Source organism: Podarcis tiliguerta (genome assembly GCF_965153285.1).
Source record: "Podarcis tiliguerta genome assembly, chromosome: 6".
Taxonomy (NCBI): Eukaryota; Metazoa; Chordata; class Lepidosauria; order Squamata; family Lacertidae; genus Podarcis; species Podarcis tiliguerta.
In genome coordinates, this window is record NC_139539.1 from 88,575,946 (window position 1) to 88,595,502 (window position 19,557).

General features: G+C 43.4%; 2 protein-coding genes across 3 annotated transcripts in view; one reads left to right on the top strand and one right to left on the bottom strand.

The window, feature by feature from the left end:
- Positions 1-14,162, bottom strand: part of LOC310679786 (sterol O-acyltransferase 1-like) — a 114,301-nt gene extending 100,139 nt beyond the window's left edge. The window contains exon 1 of the transcript XR_014512534.1: positions 14,050-14,162. The gene's annotated coding sequence lies outside the window, so the exon portion shown is untranslated. The remainder of the gene's footprint in view (positions 1-14,049) is intronic.
- The window catches only part of CACNA1E (calcium voltage-gated channel subunit alpha1 E), a 444,647-nt gene continuing 435,967 nt past the window's right edge, over positions 10,878-19,557 (top strand). The window contains exon 1 of one of the 2 annotated variants that reach the window (XM_083445434.1): positions 10,878-11,194. The gene's annotated coding sequence lies outside the window, so the exon portion shown is untranslated. The remainder of the gene's footprint in view (positions 11,195-19,557) is intronic. The other variant, XM_083445435.1, reaches the window with a different exon arrangement.

The window sequence follows — 19,557 nt, forward strand, 5'->3', positions numbered from 1 at the left end:
GTACGGCATGCATTGGAAGTTCAAAAACAGATGTTAGGTGGTCACCTGTCAGGGATTCTTGAGCTGTGTTTGGAGTGGGTTGGACTAGATGTCCAATAGATAGAGGGACCAATGATTTGACTCGGTATAAGAAAACTTCATTTCTTCAAATGCCAGCATTTCCTCGGTGCCCAAACTTTTTCAGATTAACTTTGCATTGTGGGAAGGAGTCCCACCACATCCATTGATATCGCTGTAACATAAGAAGGAATTCTGGTTGTGGAATTCTGTGCGTGTTTGCTCACAAGAAAGCCCTACTGAGTTTGACTTATCAGCCAGGCAACGGCGCACACGATTTTAGCCGTCTGAGCTGACATGCATAGGATTATGCTGTTAATAAGACCATAAGCAGAGCCCTGCAGGATCAGGCAAAAGGGCCATCTATTTTTTTAAAAATATAATTTTTATTAATTTTTCTGTTTTACAATTTAAAATACTCATTTTACACCCTTAAGATATCAGTGACTCCCTTTCTTCTCTTTCCATGGTTCATTTTCGAACCGCTGACCTTCTGAACAGCAAGCCCTAGGCTCAGTTGTTTAGACCACAGCGCCACCCGCATCCCTACAGCGCCACCCACGTACTAGTTAGTACTGGTACAGTGGTACCTCGGGTTACATATACTTCAGGTTACAGATGCTTCAGGTTACAGACTCCGCTAACCCAGAAATAGTACCTCGGGTTAAGAACTTTGCTTCAGGATGAGAACAAAAATTGTGCTCCGGCGGCACGGCAGCAGCAGGAGGCCCTATTAGCTAAAGTGGTGCTTCAGGTTAAGAACAGTTTCAGGTTAAGAACGGACCTCCAGAACGAATTCAGTTCTTAACCCGAGGTACCACTGTACTAGTTAGATGGCTGAACTTGCATTATTAAGTTGGGTAGAGTTACAAACAATTAAATGGCAGAGATACTGCTATAATCTTAGGCCTCGCTCAAGCGTGGTGCAGTTTTGGACACTGTGTGCCCATTAGGTCAACGCAGCAGCTGCACCTGTAATTTTTCTCTTTCCTTCAGTTACCTCCCCCCCCCCCCCCCAGGTCTATGGTGTGGGCTTTGTGCTTCTTTTATGAGTGCTTTTGTGTGTTAATACATAATTGTCTCTTTGCTCCTTTGCCTTTTTCCTGTTCTGATCAAATTGGCATTTCTTTTGTTTTTTTAATTGAACAATGATTTCTACTATGGCCAAGAAGAATATTGTACTAAACATTGTTTGTGTTATAGTCAAGTGCATTTTGCATTGGAGGGGGTTACACTAGATGACCTTCAGGGTCCCTTCCAACTCTACAGTTCTATGATTCTATTATTCCAAGCAGGACCAGAGTGCTGCAGCATTCACCCCACTTGTAAATCTCAGCGATTGGTTTACAGTGCAGCTGAAACAAAGCCAGGGCTTTCTCCCCCCCCCCCCCCAAGCTGGAACTCACCTGAACTCAGTTCCAGCACCTCTCAGGTGGACATCATTGCCATTATAAGAGAACAAGGGTGTTAAGTTGTGGGCGAACATATCAGACGACACAGTGATTCTTCAAACAGCTCTTGTTTATTCAAAAGCCAGAACAGAACTGAACTGAGGAGCTCAGTCAGCCTGCTTATATTGAGCTCCAGAACAAGGTAACTGTTGCAACTTTCTAAAACTATCCAATCACTGAACGTCACTTTAGATCCTTCATTTGAATAACTATCTACAGTATCCCCCTGCTTGGCCCAGGGTGAGAACTTCAGTACATAACAAAGGCAGTCATTCATTATGAATTCTGGCACCATTTTTCTAGAAATACAGTGGTACCTCGGGTTAAGTACTTAATTCGTCCGTCCGTCCATTCTTAACCTGAAACTGTTCTTAACCTGAAGCATCACTTTAGCTAATGGGGCCTCCTGCTGCTGCCGTGCCGCCGGAGCACGATTTCTGTTCTCATCCTGAAGCAAAGTTCTTAACCCGAAATACTATTTCTGGGTTAGCGGAGTCTGTAATGTGAAGCTTTTGTAACCTGAAGCGTATGTAACCCGAGGTACCACTGTATAGCACTGACGACAACCATCATGATGTAATGATCTCAGGCAGGCAAGCAAGCTCTGATAAGAATTACAATACGTTACGATAGTCTTTATGGTCATTGTCCCATACAGAACAACGAAATTGAAAAAATCTACATAGGACATTCAAAAACCAACAAGCCTGCTATCCCAGCTCTCCCAGCTTGGTTAGCCCCCTAAAAACTCTGTTACCCCATAATTAAATACAATATACTCCCATAGAGACTACCTTACACTGCATTTAAAACCAAAATCTCATTTGAATAGAAACTGTTTCTCAGGCGGCTAGTCCTGGCCTTTATAACCCTATACCTTCTTCCAGAAGGCAGAAGCTGAAAGAGATCATTTCTGGGCTGCACACTATCCTGCGCTATCTCTGCAGCTTTCTTATGGCACCTGGCAGCATAGATTTGATCCAAGGTGGGAAGAGTGCACCCAATTATTCTCTCTGCAGTCTTTACAACCCTGGACAGCATTGTTTTTCCCCTGACCGTGCAGCTCCAAAACCACACACACAGACCATAAGTTAATACACTCTCCACAGTATAATGGTAAAATGCCATCAACAGGTCCTTTGAGGGATTGTTTTTCTGGAGGATTCTCAGAAAATACAATCTCTCTTTTTTATATATATAATAATATTTATTAAATGTTTTATAGTTATAAAAAGAAGAAAAGTAGAGAAAAACAATACATAAATTCAACAGACAATACATCAACAGTAAAAAAGATACAATACAACAATACAACAAGAAAACAAAAACATTTAAACACACATCCAAGTTTCATATCTATATCTTTCATTTACTTATTTCCTCGACTTCCTCGCACCTCCCTTTTTTGTATTCTAGTTCAAATTAGCTGGTTCAACAAATCCTTTCCCTCTTCTTCAGTTTTTATTCTCTAATTTATCCTAACACGATTTAACCTTAAATTTTCCACATTGGCACATTGAGAATTAATTTTCATATAATTCTTAATAACACTTCTGCTAAAACCATGTAACTTCATTCCAATATTCTTCTAACATTCATTAATTTTGCAATATTTCTGTAAATATACTTTAAATTTTTTCCAATCTTCCTCCATCGACTCTTCTCCCTGGTCTCGGATTCTGCCAGTCATTTCTGCCATTTCCATATAGTCCATCAGCTTCATCTGCCATTCTTCCCGGGTGGGTAGCTCTTGTGTCTTCCAATACTTTGCGATCAGTATTCTTGCTGCTGTTGTAGCGTACATAAAAAAGTTCTATCTTTCTTTAACACCAATTGGCCGACCATGCCCAGGAGAAAGACCTCTGGTTTCTTCAGAAAGGTATATTTGAATACCTTTTTCATTTTGTTATATATCATTTCCCAGAAGGTCTTAATCCTTGGGCACGTCCACCAAAGGTGAAAGAAGGTACCTTCCGTTTCTTTACATTTCCAGCATTTGTTATCGGGCAAATGATAAATTTTTGCCAGCTTGACTGGTGTTATGTACCACCTATAAATCATTTTCATTAAATTCTCCTTTAAGGCATTACATGCCGTAAACTTCATACCAGTGGTCCATAACTGTTCCCAGTCAACCATCATAATGTTATGTCCAACATCTTGTGCTCATTTAATCATAGCAGATTTCACTGTTTCATCTTGGGTATTCCATTTCAACAAATTTTTAACTTTGGGTTCTAACAATTCTGTTTCCAATTTTGATTTTTCCACCTGGAAGCCTAATTTTTTGTCCAATTTATATGCCTCCATTATTTGATAATAATGGAGCCAATCTCTCACTCTGTTTTTTAATTTTTCAAAACTCTGCAGTTTTAGCCTGTCTCCCTCTTGCTCCAGAATTTCCCAATACTTCGGCCATTTCCTTGAGTTTTTTTAATGCTTTCGCTTCCATTGGTGACAACCATCTTGGGGTTTTATTTTCTAGCAAATCCTTATACCTTATCCAAACATTAAACAGTGCTTTCCTGATAATATGGTTCTTAAAGGCCCTATGGACCTTAACCTTGTCATACCACAAGTATGCATGCCAACCGAATACATTGTTAAAACCTTCCAAATCCAAAACATCAGTGTTTTCAAGAAGCATCCATTCTTTCAGCCAGCAAAATGTGGCTGATTCATAATAAAGTTTAAGGTCTGGCAGGGCAAATCCACCTCTTTCTTTAGCATCTGTTAATATCTTAAATTTTATTCGCGGTTTCTTGCAAATTTAGATCAGAAGGTTGGTGGTTCGAATCCCCATGATGGGGTGAGCTCCCCTTGCTCGGTCCTGCTCCTGCCAACCTGGCAGTTCGAAAGCACACCAGTGCAAGTAGATAAATAGGTACCTCTCCAGCGGGAATGTAAATGGCATTTCCGTGCACTCTGGTTTCCGTCATGGTGTCCCGTTGTGCCATAATTGGTTTAGTCACGCTGGCCACATGACCCAGAAAGCTGTCTGCAGACAAACGCCAGCTCCCTTGGCTTGAAAGCAAGATGAGCGCCGCAACCCCAGAGTTGACTTTGACTGGACTTAACCGTCCAGGGGTCCTTTACCTTGACCCTTTTTACCGCACTGTCCTGCAGCGACATAGCTAGCCGCTCAGGTGCCTGTGGGGGGGCATATTCTGCAGCCGGGGGTGGGGCGATCCACATCCGTGGGGGTGGAGTGATGCACCCATGGGGCGGGGCGAGCCTCTCTGATGCTTGGAGCCTCTCCACCTCTTCCCCCTCAGCTGTAGGGCGGCTGAGGGAGAGGCAGTAGGCAGACGCAAGTCCCATGCTGCTGTTTTAGGCAGCGCGGAACCTGCAGGCACCAAAGCTGCCATGTCACTCCTAAAAAATTTTGTGAGCCCATTTTTTTTTTAAAAAATACTCATTTTGTTACCCCCTACAGTGATGACGGGATGCAGGTGGCACTGTGGGTTAAACCACAGAGCCTAGGACTTGCCTATCAAAAGGTTGGTGGTTTGAATCTCCCATTGCTCGGTCCCTGCTCCTGCCAACCCAGCAGTTCAAAAGCACACATAAAAGTGCAAGTAGATAAATAGGCACTGCTCCGGCGGGAAGGTAAACAGCGTTTCCGTGCGCTGCTCTGGTTCGCCAGAAGCGGCTTAGTCATGCTGGCCACATGACCCGGAAGCTGTACACCGGCTCCCTTGGCCAATAAAGCGAGATGAGCACTGCAACCCCAGAGTCGGCCACGACTGGACCTAATGGTCAGGGGCCCCATTACCTTTACCTTACAGTGATGACACCCCAGGTGGATGGCACCCCCGCAACCCCTTCCTCCGCCACTGCTGTCCTGTCCTGTATTTTGCCAGAACAATGGTGGCAACCCTGTCTGGAGAGCCACCGGTCTCCTTTCCATCCCTATTCTAGGAAAAACATGGACTTGGCATACACTGGCTTCTCAGCCACCCGGACAAATGCAGTTTCTTCCCAAGCTAGTAGGGAGTCCTGGCTTTCTGCATGTGGGCAAGAGTGAATAAATCCACGGGGGAGATTCTGTATGAACAGTTGTGAGCCTTATTTATTCTTTTCTCTGTTTGTTTTGAGTGACAGGACACAGATAACTGTTGTTAAGATCTGCAGAGGCTTCTGACCTGTCTCACAGCATGGGGGGTTAGAGCGGTTGTTTTGTGCCCAGTTGCAAGAGCAGACTGTGCTTTTTATCAGGACCATTGAAAAACGCAGAAGGTGCACAGGTACTGTTGGGGACCAATATTCTATCTTCCCCCCTAGTCAGCCTAGCATGGGCTAGTAGTCTTGAAGTTGGACAAGGAAGACCCAGGTTCAAACTCCAATTCGGACATGAGTCTTGCTGAGGTTGTCTTGGGCACCGCACCATTAAGTTATCGCAAGGATGTTGTTGTTGTTTAGTCATTTAGTCGTGTCCGACTCTTTGTGACCCCATGGACCAAAGCACACCAGGCACTCCTGTTTTCCACTGCCTCCCACAATTTGGTCAAACTCATGCTGGTAGCTTCGAGAACACTGTCCAACCATCTCATCCTCTGTCGTCCCCTTCTCCTTGTGCCCTCCATCTTCCCCAACATCAGGGTCTTTTCCAGGGAGTCTTCTCTTCTCATGAGGTGGCCAAAGTATTGGAGCCTCAGCTTCAGGATCTGTCCTTCCAGTGAGCACTCAGGGCTGATTTCCTTCAGAATGGAGAGGTTTGATTTTCTTGCAGTCCACGGGACTCTCAAGAGTCTCCTCCAGCACCATAATTCAAAAGCATCAATTCTTCGGCGATCAGCCTTCTTTATGGTCCAGCTCTCACTTCCATACATCACTACTGGGAAAACCATAGCTTTAACTATATGGACCTTTGTTGGCAAGGTGATGTCTCTGCTTTTTAGGAAGCTGTCTAGGTTTGTCATTGCTATTGCAAGGATAAAATGGAATAACTGCCTCAAGATCCTTGGATGAAAGAGTCAAACGTGTTTGGTAATGTAACCAGGAAAGGAGTCGGACGTATTTTATTTTTAAAAGTGTTTCCTTATTTCAAAGGGCTGCCTTCTTCCTCCTCCCCCGATATCACATCTCTCTCACAGAACATCTTGATGCCATCTCTCTCATTTCCAAATGTTTCTCCTCTAGCTCTGTAGAAGCAAAGCTGGCAGCGGTGAATGGAATTAGAACAAAGTGTATGTTGTGCGAGGGCTGATTTCGGGAAGAAAAGGAGGGGTATGGTACAAGAAAATTGTGAATGGAAAGGAATGGTTATTTGCTGTCCTTTGTCTCCTAATTCAAAATGTGGCAGCTAGACTGGTGACTGGGAGCGGCCACCCAGACCCTATAACACTGGTCCTGAAAAACCTACATTGGCTCCCAGTACATTTCTGAGCACAATTCAAGGTGTTGGTGCTGACCTTTAAAGCCCTAAACGGCCTCGGTCCAGTATTCCTGAAGGAGCATCTCCACCCCCATCATCCAGCCCGGACACTGAGGTCCAGCGCTGAGGGCCTTCTGGCGGTTCCCTTGCTGCGAGAAGTGAGGCTACAGGGAACCAGGCTGAGGGCCTTCTAGGTAGTGGTGCCCACCCTGTGGAACGCCCTTCCACCAGATGTCAAGGAAATAAACAACTATCCGACTTTTAGAAGACATCTGAAGGCAGCCCTGTTTAGGGAAGTTTTTAATGTTTAATGCTGTATCATGTTTTTAATATTCTGTTGGGAGCCACCTAGCGTGGCTGGGGAAACTCAGCCATATAGGTGGGGTATAAATAATAAATTATTATTATCTGAGGTCCAGCTCTGAGGGCCTTCTGGTGGTTCCCTAACTGCGAGAAGTGAGGTTACAGGGAACCAGGTAGAGGGCCTTCTTGGTAGTGGCACCCTCCCTGTTGAATGCCCTCCTATCAGATGTCAAGGAGATACGTAACTATACAACCTTTGGAAGACATCTGAAGGCAGCCCTGTATAGGGAGGTTTTTAAAAATGTTTAATGTTTTATTATGTTTTTGTATATGCTGGAAGCCTCCCAGAGTGGCTGGGACAACCCAGTCAGATGGGTGGAGTACATGTATTATTATTATTATTATTATTATTATTAAGCCATCTAAATCTAAAATCTAAATTGAGATCCCTTTGGAGATGGGGATAACTATTGATGAAATGGCTGCAATCTGCACTGAGTCCGTGGAATACTTTAAAACATAACTAAATAAAATCAAGGACCAATCGTATGTGTGCAGCAGTTAACACAGTTGGTTGGGTCTGGTACCTCTAAAAGGGCACTGATCCTCAGAGGACAAGAGTTTGCACACCTGATTGGCTGGTGTACATCAGAGTGGACAGATTTCAACTTTGCTGGATCCGTTTGCCCATCCAACCCCCGCAAGAACCCCAAGATCCACCAACCAGAGCCAGATGAAACTTCAGTTCATGAGGGAGAATTGTCAGCCTCCAAAGTTTTGTGTGTGTGTGTGTGTGTGTGTGTGTATGTACAGTTATCACTCTTTTTTGTTTGTGAAGAGCACTCAAAACACAATAAAAAGCAAAGTAAGAATCTAACGTCAGCAGAGACAGAAATAAAAAGCAGACTGGTGTTTTCTTTGTGGGTATATTCTGCAATATGTCATTTACACAATGATAGTGCACTTGTGCTAGATTTATACTGGATCATTCACACGTCATTCTGCTTTATTTGTTGTTTACAATTCTTCCCCAGTGGACACAAACCAAAACAACACCGCTTCTCCCTGGAATATTTATGGATCAATAAGTTGGAAGAGTTTAGCAGGAAAGTATGAGACGCGCACCTATTGAAACAAAGAAGCAGGCACAAATGGTATTCAAATCACACTTGTGTATAACCCTCTTGATAACATCATGAATGCAAATCAGATGAACACTGAATAATAATCCGGAGGGCTCTAAAATTGCCAACCATTGGCCAGGCTGAACCCCTGCTTGAACAGCAATTTGGTTGAGCTGGCACCTAAAAACAAGAAGAAGAAGAAGAAGAAGAAGAAGAAGAAGAAGAAGAAGAAGAAGAAGAAGAAGAAGAAGAAGAAGAGTAGTAGTAGTAGTAGTAGTTTGGATTTGATACCTTTTACTCAAAGCAGCTAACAGAGTGAGGCTGAGAGACTTCAGAGAAGTGTGACTAGCCCAAGGTCACCCAGCAGCTGCATGTGGAGGAGCGGGGAAGCGAACCCGGTTCCCCAGATTACGAGTCTACCGCTCTTAATCACTACACCACCTCCTCCCACCAGATGTCAAAGAGAAAAATAACTACCAAACTTTTAGAAGACATCTAAAGGCAGCCCTGTTTAGGGAAGCTTTTAATGTTTAATAGGTTACTGTATTTTAGTGTTTTGTTGGAAGCCACCCAGAGTGGCTGGGGAAACCCAGCCAGATGGGCGGGGTATAAATATTAAATTATTATTATTATTATTATTATTATTATTATTATTGGAGAAAACAGGAATTAGGCCCCTCTACTCCATAATATCCAGAGCCACTCCAGAGCCTTGAGCACACCCAGTTCCTCTGCTGCTCATTTCTTGCACCAGAGCCAACAGTCAACTGTCTAGGAAAGGCTTCTCATATAGATGGCTCAGTATTCACCATCCATATCAACTTGGGGCATATTGGTATCTTGATTTACATTAGTTTGTTACCATTTCCTTTTCTTAATATTTATTGCTTATTTTGCTTGCTCTATGGTATGATGCCACACCCGGCTAGTGCACTTTTGGGTTGCTAGTAATGTCAAAATCAAAAATAAAAAGAAAAGAAAATGTAGAAGATATGGAGAGGAGAATAATGAGGTGCTATTGCATTTCAGTTAATATTGCACTTACCTGACCAATCTCCTCCACAAAGAGATCGAACTTTATTTCCTTCACTATCCAACTTCAGATTGTGGGTTAAGGGTTAAAAACTCTTCCATTGTTAACAAGCAGCCAAGATTAACCAGAATATAGAAAACTAGATGTGCTTCCAGAGCAGTTGAGAAAAGCAAGATAAATATACCGACCCCCCCCAAAAAACAACCCTTAGCAGCATTAAAAATGTATTAATACATTTAAAAACCTGGGGAAATACAGACTTCTTTTCCTGGCACTGAAACAAAAGCGATGTTGATGCCAGGCAAGTCTCTCTGGGGTGGGAATTCCATAAACGGTGCCATCTGGTCACCCCGCAAAGAGTGTTGGAAAGAAATCTCCAACCCAGAAGCCCAGTGCTAAGTAGTCTTAGGGTTAGGGTTAGGATTTTAACTTCTTGAGACCCTGGGGAGGGAGCTGAAGGACAACATCAGACATTTTTGAGCAAGGCATCTGCAAAAAGAAGGGCAGCAGGAGTTGCCAGACAATGAGGGCTGTCTTGGTAAATAGGAGAAGTTGGGGCATATCATGCCTTCAACCCTTCCACCTTCTGAAGAACACAACTGCTCTGTGTTGCATTGAGTTCAAACTGGAATAGATCATGCCAGAGATCAGAATCCTGGTCCTGAGAATCAGATGGCCATGGGGAGGTAATATGATGTTCCTGCTTGCTTTATCACTCCAACTGGCTGGCTGAATCTTATTGTTAAGGAAGAAAGCTGCAAGATAATGCAATGGTCCCTTGTGGCTTCTGGGTTCATCTCAAGCTGCTGTTGCCACTGCTAATGACCCATAAAACTCTTTAAGTATCCTGGGGCTATCAGGTTGCTTCATTTTGATCAAATACTTAGCATATTTAGGAGCTTCCAAAATAAAAATAAAAAAAGATCCAGAGGAAATGAACATTGCTCTCAGAAAATGTCCATGGAAATTTGTGGAAGCAACAAGTGTGTGCTCTTTCTGACAAACTGAGCCATAGATGTGTTACGGCTGGACACAATGTGAGCAACAAAGGGTTAGATTTAGGTTGAAAGAGCGCTTGGTTAGCCACACTGTTTTGCATTTTAGCAATATCAGATTTTGCACAGCAACTTATACCTGTGCATGCCCATTATGGAGAGCTCTCCCAGAGACAGCACTTTTTCTGCCTTGAACGTCCGTCCTTTTTGCAACTTGCAGCCAAATAACAGAGGCTCAACATGACCTCTCTTCTTTATTCTTGAGAAGTCTGGTGTGATATTGGATCGGTCCACGCTCCCCCTGTCAAATTCACCCACATTCTTAACAACTCAGCTGACCTAAATTGCCAGACACATGGCTGTTTACTACTCTAATTATGCAAAATAGCATGGCACTCCCGGCAAACCCTCAATTTCACTCTCCACCTCCCCATCTCCTCTGTATGCTTTAGGTCTAGACATTTGTCTTACCATTTTTTATTCCTCTTGATTCCCTTGTTCTGCTTTGTTATTCGCCTGTCTGCCCCCTCTGGTATGTGTGTGAGTTCTCTCTCTCTCTCTTTTTGCTTGTCAGAAATTTCTTTTCCACCGTGTGGGCAGGAGACAGATTTTTTTTACTGTCTCTATTTTCATTTCCTCCCCTCTCCTCCTTTCCTTTTTGCCCCTTCCCACCTCTCCTCCTTTCCCTTTTCCGCTCCTTCCCCAGTCCTCTTCTCATTATTTATTTCCCTCCACCTCTTCTCTTCCCCTCCGTCTCTCCTCCTTCCTTCAGTCTTATTTTATCTTTCTATTACAAATAATGTCTCTGGGATAATATCACAGCCTAGTTCCAGGAGCTATGCATGTTATTCAAGGTAAGAGCTTATTTTAGATCCTCTGTTTGCAATAATGGCTGTCTGGGGTAGATTGCTAGCTTACTAAAAAGTAGGTATTGCCTCTTTAATTTCCCCCCCTTGTTTGGCGTTCTGTGTTTTATACCCTGCAGAAGAAGGAATCCTAGAGTAGTAGCTAATCTCAGTGTAATGTTGCTGCTACCTGTTGGAGGGGAATGGCTTGCTGGCTTCCAGTTCCCCCAATTTCCCTTTGAGTGAACTGTGGCTACATTTTGCATTTAATCTAAAGGATAGATTTTAATCGTTGCAGAATTCCATCCCCAATCATTTTGGCATTTGTGCTATCATTTCTTTATGGCAATGCTAGGAACTTTGGAATTATGCATAGGTGCTTTCTACTAATATTGATGTAGAGGTACAGTAACCTGGTCAGAACGGGTTCTTTGCAATCCTTAGGAGTATCGTCTTCTGTTTTATACTGGCCATGTGTTTCTTGGGGCTTTACTTTGGCTTCTTTTACAGGTAGATTTTTCTTGTACTTTCATCCCCCACCCAAAGTTTGTAAGTGGAACTTTTAAGAGGAAGATGCTTTTGCTCTGGCTGGAGAAAGTTTTTATTAAGGTAGCCTTCCTACATTTGGAGGTTACTCATTCATTTAAGGTGGATCCTTTTAAGGTGAACTGCAGCTAAGAAATCCACCAGAGTCACAGGTGGATGGTTGGACGGTTAACCCTTTTCAGAACTTGCAGAAATGGTTCCTTAATTGCTTGAATTCTTATGCCTTAGTTTTTCTTCCCCCCTCCTACCCCACAATTAAGTTAGCATCATATTGCTTTGCATATTTCATCACACAGCTGTTTAGTTGTTTAATTGCTGCCTCATTAATGTTGGAGTTGTCATCATCTGCTTCCATTCACAATTTTTTTGGACCTCCATTCATTGGGGCTCCTGGAGAGGGCTTCCTAGCCAACTCATGTCACATTCCAGCCATGTGCTTTGTAAAAGTGTTCCCATCACACCATACATGAATCATTTCTCCTTTCGTTGGGTGAATCAGTTTTCTGAAAGCTTTTTTCCTTGATCTCATCCTCTTCTCTGTACAATTAGGGATAGATTTGAGAGCACTGTTCTTTGGGACAAACGTATAAAAAGCTTTGACTACTGCAATGTTCTGTAGTCGCAGTAGCACAGTCACGAAATGTTTTTCATTAGAAAAAAATTGACTCACTCTGGTCTTCCTCAGTAGCAGAAAATTCAAGACGTTTATGCTGGACCCCTGGCTAGTCATGCTGGTCTCACCAGTAACCTCAGAAGACTTGCAAAGTCCCGACAATTGACCCAATATCCAATTAATATTGGATATTGGACCATTATCATTTAAATAAACTGGGATTGGCAAATTGGCTACCCATAATACATACATGGGGCAGTTTTTATCTGGCCCCTAGCAACTCCATCAAATTTTAATCAAGGAACGGTTGCAAGTCCCCCCCAGAACCCCCCCCCCCAACAGCAGCAGCAGCAGCAGCAGCAGCAGCAGCAACAGGCAAACTTTTTAAAGGAACACAGATCTTGTATGTTTTAGTCTTGAATCTCTTCACTGATTTTTTTTATTCTAATGCTATGCCTGAACACATGCTCTTCATAATTGTGAATTCCAAATGGGCAGATGGCACAATCTTTATTTTGGAGCCATACCACTTCTGAGGAGTCAGGTTGCACAGCAAAATGGCAACTGATAGACCACAATCTATAATGCTCTCCTCCCAAAAGAGAAATGTCCAGCCTTGTTCTAAAACCTTTTGACCTGTGTTTAACCCTTTTAAAAATCAAAGCATCAAGCGCTTTTGAGCAGGAGTGGGGAACCTAGGCGCCCCAATAAAATCGGGAAAATTCTTTTGAGAATGATGCACCCGGGTAGCTCCTTAAGGCCTTGCTGATAGGTAAAGGTAAAGGGACCCCTGACCATTAGGTCCAGTCATGACCAACTCTGGGGTTGCGGCACTCATCTCACTTTACTAGCCGAGGGAGCCAGCGTACAGCTTCCGGGTCATGTGGCCAGCCTGACTAAGCCGCTTCTGGCAAACCAGAGCAGCACACGGAAATGCCGTTTACCTTCCCACCGGAGCGGTACCTATTTATCTACTTGCACTGGTGTGCTTTTGAACTGCCAGGTTGGCAGGAGCAGGGACCGAGCAACAGGAGCTCACCCCATTGTGGGGATTTGAACCACCAACCTTCTGATCGGCAAGCCCTAGGCTCTGTGGTTTAACTACTGCCGGACAAAAGGTCCTGCTGATTTTAGCAGAGCTGCTCAAGAGTAATAGTTGTGGCAAATTCTAGTTGGAATTGGCAAATTCCACATCCTTACTATTCCATTAAGAACAGCTAGTCCTGTAGAGGACCTCTTTGATGACCAGAGACATTTGGGGGCCTGAGGTGGACAGCCCATCCGTGCCTAATGGCCATGGCTGATCAGAGGGAGCCCATAACTGAATGACAGGGAATCTCCTTTGCATGTGAAGGTCATTGGTCCAATCCTTGGCATTTTTGTTTCTTAAAAAACCTCTGGGTGCAAGGTTGGGACTCTACCTGAGAGCTATTTGCCACACAGTGCCGATAATAATGGGCTAGAGATAACAAATGCCAAACCTTTTGGCATCCAGATGTTGTTGGCTCCAGTTAGAATCATAGAATCATAGAATCATAGAGTTGGAAGAGACCACAAGGGCCATCGAGTCCAACCCCCTGCCAAGCAGGAAACACCATCAGAGCACTCCTGACATATGGTTGTCAAGCCTCTGCTTAAAGACCTCCAAAGAAGGAGACTCCACCACACTCCTTGGCAGCAAATTCCACTGTCGAACAGCTCTTACTGTCAGGAAGTTCTTCCTAATGTTTAGGTGGAATCTTCTTTCTTGTAGTTTGGATCCATTGCTCCGTGTCCGCTTCTCTGGAGCAGCAGAAAACAACCTTTCTCCCTCCTCTATGTGACATCCTTTTATATATTTGAACATGGCTATCATATCACCCCTTAACCTCCTCTTCTCCAGGCTAAACATGCCCAGCTCCCTTAGCCGTTCCTCATAAGGCATCGTTTCCAGGCCTTTGACCATTTTGGTTGCCCCCCTCTGGACACGTTCCAGTTTGTCAATGTCCTTCTTGAACTGTGGTGCCCAGAACTGGACACAGTACTCCAGGTGAGGTCTGACCAGAGCAGAATACAGTGGCACTATTACTTCCCTTGATCTAGATGCTATACTCCTATTGATGCAGCCCAGAATTGCATTGGCTTTTTTAGCTGCCGCGTCACACTGTTGGCTCATGTCAAGTTTGTGGTCAACCAAGACTCCTAGATCCTTTTCACATGTACTGCTCTCCAGTTGCCCTTAGCACCGACCAACATGGCCAGTGGTCAGGATGATGGAAGTTGTATGTAGTGCAGCACCACCTGGAGCACCACAGGTTCAACATTCATGGGATAGATCAGGGGTCAGCAAACTACTTTTTTAGCAGGGGGCCAGTCCACTGTCCTCCAGCGAATGAATTTCTATGCCCCACAAATCACCCAGAGATGCATTTGAAATAAAAGCACACATTCTCCTCATGTAAAAACACGCTGATTCCCGGACTGTCCGTGGGCTGGATTCTGAAGGCGTTTGCCTACCCATGGGATAGATAGTCAAATTCAGTAGCATTTTATGTACCGAAAGGTTTTCCACAGGACTGTTGCCAATAGCTGTTGCATTTTCAGCTACCAGGGCTTCTATTGCCCCCCAATCCTCAACTATTTGATTCCTAAACTAGATTCAGGTTAGACTTACGGTATGTTGAACGTGCTTATCTGTGCAGTGCTTCACACACTCTTGAGGCACTCACTCATTAGGGAAGCTGGTGTGTTTTTTTTTTTAACCACTTCCTCTAATCAGATTGCCTTGCTTGCTGTACTAGCTTCTTAAAACTTGCCAGATCTATTCTGTCTTTTTTTGGGGGTGTTGCAATTTGAGGATTATCATTTACCTTTCTACAGTATATTACTGGTGGACATTATCTACCTTTTCAAGATTGCTTTTGTTTTGATGTATTTCAACAAAATTGTGCTGCTGCTTAAAAAAACAAGTTTCCTCAATAAAGTTATTCGTAGAATAAACAAGGTGCAATAAAAACAACCATTTTTAATTAAATTTGTAAAAAAAAAAACCTTTTATGTTTTTAATTTTTTTTTATTGAAGTCAAACAAATCAATAAAATAAAAATAACAGAAGTACAAATACAAATAGAGAAGCAGCAGCGCAGTATATCTGGAAGAGACTTAAATCAGGTGAGTAGAATACTAAAGATCATTAGGAAAGCCAAATGTCACATTGTAGCATAAAGAGGGAAGGTGCATTTTTTTTGAACTCAGTTGCTATAGAGTTTCCCTCTGCAATCTGATTAAACTGAGCCAGGTAAGATTTGCATATAGCGAGGAGGAAGTCAATTAACTTTAGCAAAGAGAGCAGAACAGCAATGGCAGATTTTGGGCTGCAATCCTAAACACACTTATTAGTAAGTAAATCTCACCAAACACAGCCCACTCTGTCAGATGCATGTTTCCATGCGCAGGCACACATACCCTGAGTTCTGAGAGAAGTTGTCATTTTTAAATACAAAGCAAGGCCAAAAGTTAAACCTATGCAAGAGAGAATGTCTCTCAGAAATACGCAGAGTACAGCTGAATACAGTGAATGTGACTTTGCTCACACCTACTAGTCTACCCTGAGCTGCCCGACATTTTAACTTCAGCATGTTTTTTTATTGAGAGTCTATATATATATTCATATATATAGATAGATAGGGATGCGGGTGGCGCTGTGGGTTAAACCACAGAGCCTAGGACTTGCCGACCAGGAGGTCGGCAGTTTGAATCCCCGCGAGGGGTGAGCTCCCATTGCTCGGTCCCAGCTCCTGCCAACCTAGCAGTTTGAAAGCACGTCAAAGTGCAAGTAGATAAATAGGGACCGCTCCAGCGGGAAGGTAAACGGCGTTTCCGTGTGCTCCTCTGGTTCGCCAGAAGCGGCTTAGTCATGCTGGCCACATGACCCAGAAGCTGTACGCCGGCTCCCTCGGCCAATAAAGCGAGATGAGCACCGCAACCCCAGAGTTGGTCACGACTGGACCTAATGGTCAGGGGTCCTTTTACCTTTACCTTATAGATAGATAGATATACATTAGATAGATGATATAGATATATAGTAAATCTACTTTAGTGCCAACTTCTTAGACCTGGCAAAAGTGGGTTGTGGATCATAACACAAAAAGGCTTGGTGTTCGCTGCAGCCAGCTCACTAGCGACGTCTCAGGAATATGCTGCTGTGGAAACCCTGGCTGGCCATCGCTTTCCTTTTTTTCCTTCTCCCTGCTGCAGCACATTGCCCCTCCTTCTCTTGACTTACTGGAATATGGAGATCCATGTAAAATGTAGCTTTTCCCTGGGGGCACCAAGGGTTTAGCTTATCTTGCTCACACAACCTCTCCGCTTATGCCCCCATTACAATATGCATTATGTAGGCTAATTTGGCTTGGGGTACTGAGGCACATTTAGGGAGTTCTAGAATGCTGTACTAAAGTAACCAAAATTCTCAGACTATGCTATAAAATGCAGCAGCTAAAACAATTATGTAAATTGGGTATATTGGTTAATTCCATGATATGCTGCCCCAAAACTGTGTATGTTTACTTGGAAATGATTTTCACAAGAATCCTTGAGGCTCAGAATGGGTTCTAACTTTTGTCAATTTCTTTGGCTTTTTTTGGCGGCAGTGACGGTGTGTGTGTGGAGTTTATATTTCTTTCTTTTAAAAACCAATAAATTAGGGAAGAAGAGTTCATTCTTTGCTAAGGGTGAGTTGGTATGTGGGACAGAGAGGCAGAATTTCAGCACCATGGAGAGCAGCCAAGGCTGTGTATCCAAGTCACTTATTTTTTTTTTTTTAAGGAGCTAGAGGCACATTCACACCAGACAGTGTAGGGTGCATTGCCCATGTCTGAAATTTGCATGCCCACTGTATACTTGCTAGAAATTTCAAACAGCATGATCATGCACTTTCTACCCCACATTAACAATGCTCACATGCAGACAAGGCCTGTGGGGAGTCTAAAAGATATTCTAGTGTTGTATGTCCAAAGGTTTCCAGCTTCTCTTATTTTCTGAGGAAAGCTTTCCCCAAATGCAAATCGTGTTAGCTCACTCATTTGTTATCAGTGGTCCAGACAATGTTATCTTCCAAAACAGTACCAAAGTTCTCATATTGCTTATTTTACTTTTTTAAAAAAGCTTTCTATTTTCATTTATTTATCTAAACCATTTATATACTCACAACAGCGTAGCTTTTATGGAGCACTCAATAAGCTTACGAAAGATAAATCAGTTAAAATTAACCATAAAATCAGAAAAGCTTACTGCTGAAATTTCAAAAGTCTTCACAAAATTCAACAGGGATGGGGGTATCTCCAATACTGGGGTAGTTTGGGGCGAAGGGTCATGCACGCCCCCGTCACAATTGTTGCACCATGAGTTGAACTGTGGAGTGTGGTGCTGTGCTACTCCCTCTGACTTAATAGTTGTCGTTGTAGTTTGTGACATGAGTTCTGGGGTGGAACTCTACCTCTCGCCATTGCGCGCCCCTCTGCCATTTTTCTGCAACACCTCTGCACTTCTAGTGATGTTCTCTCACTGCCCCATCTTAAAGATATTGCACACATTTTCTTGGTAATAACATTTTACAGAAGTTTTTTTTTTGGGGGGGGGGGGAGAGAGAGAGAACTATACATTACAGCACACTCAAAGCACATTTCCCCCTCAAAGAATTATGGGTACCATAGTTCATTAAGGGTGGCTGGGAATTTTGGCTCTGTGAGGGGTGGACTGCATTGCCCACAATTCTTTGAGGCTGGAGGAATGTGCTTTGAATGTGCATTAAACATACAGTGTGCTTCATTCCTAGTCCCCAAGGGATGCTACCAGATTCTGTGGTCCAGATTTCTCTGCCATGGTCAACTTGTGTCAAACTGCAGGTGGGAGCTCACACAAAGCCCAATAGTACAAAGAAAACTGACAAGTTAGGAAGAAGGCAATCCCGTCACTCTGAAACCTGTACTCTAATGTTGTTTTCCTCAAATGGAAGGCTCAAAGGAAGCTGCCACATACTGAAACAAAATGTTGGTCCGTCTAGAAAAGCATTGCCAATGTTGACTTGCAGTAGCGCAGCAGGATTTCAGATGGGGGGCTCCCACAGTTCTACCGGGAGATGCTGGGGTTTGAACGTGGGACTGTTTGCATGAAAAGCAGGCGCTCTATCACTGATCTAAGGCCTTTCTTCGTAAGAGCAATGCATCATATGGTCCCTTTATCCACAGCCCTGGCATTGGTTTACTGACTTGGTGAGGACCAGGCCTATCTTAGATGCTGTGTTCTAGATTTTGCAGTGTAACTGAGCTGTGTGGTGTAGTGGTTAAGAGCGGTAGTCTCGTAATCTGGGGAACCGGGTTTGTGTCTCCGCTCCTCCACATGCAGCTGCTGGGTGATCTTGGGCCAGTCACACTTCTTTGAAGTCTCTCAGCCCCACTCACCTCACAGAGTGTTTGTTGTGGGGGAGGAAGGGAAAGGAAAATGTTAGCCGCTTTGAGACTCCTGAAGGGGAGTGAAAGGCGGGATATCAAATCCAAACAACAACTCTTCTTCTTCTTCTTCTTCTTCTTCTTCTTCTTCTTCTTCTTCTTCTTCTTCTTCTTTATTTTCAAGCATTCCAAAACTGCGCATGTGTTACGGTGTTAGTCATTATTATTACTATTATTTATTTTAAAATAAGTACCTCAAAACAGTCCAGTTGCATCTGTTAAAGGAGACCAATTGCCAACAGAATGCTCATTTTGCAGGGTGTAAGATAAACTGAAAAGATTTTAAAAGTAGAACTGGGCACTTTAAATAAGGACTCCAAAATTAGATGTCCATGTGTGAAATAAAAGCTGGAGCAAGCTGGGTACAGGGAGGCATGTATATCCTGCCAGTGGATATGGCATTCCGCTATTGGAAAGGACCACTTTTCTAGTAACTAGTCAGTTGTTCTAGCATGTGCTAAAGGGCCACATGCTGTTCAATGATATGTGAAATAGCAGCTTGTAATCTAGGAATTGGGCCAGCTTGAATAATTACACTATTCCTTCAGCAAATACCCCTGTATTTTGTAGTGGCGTTGTCTGGCAAGAGAGAGGAAGTTTCTACCTCCTGCTGAAAATATCTGCGTGATGGTTGCTGAAGGGTTTCTGTGGCTTATGTTTGCCAGGTACATAACATAACATGTTTGCCATTTCGGATCCCAGGTACACTGTGCTGGTCCAGAGGG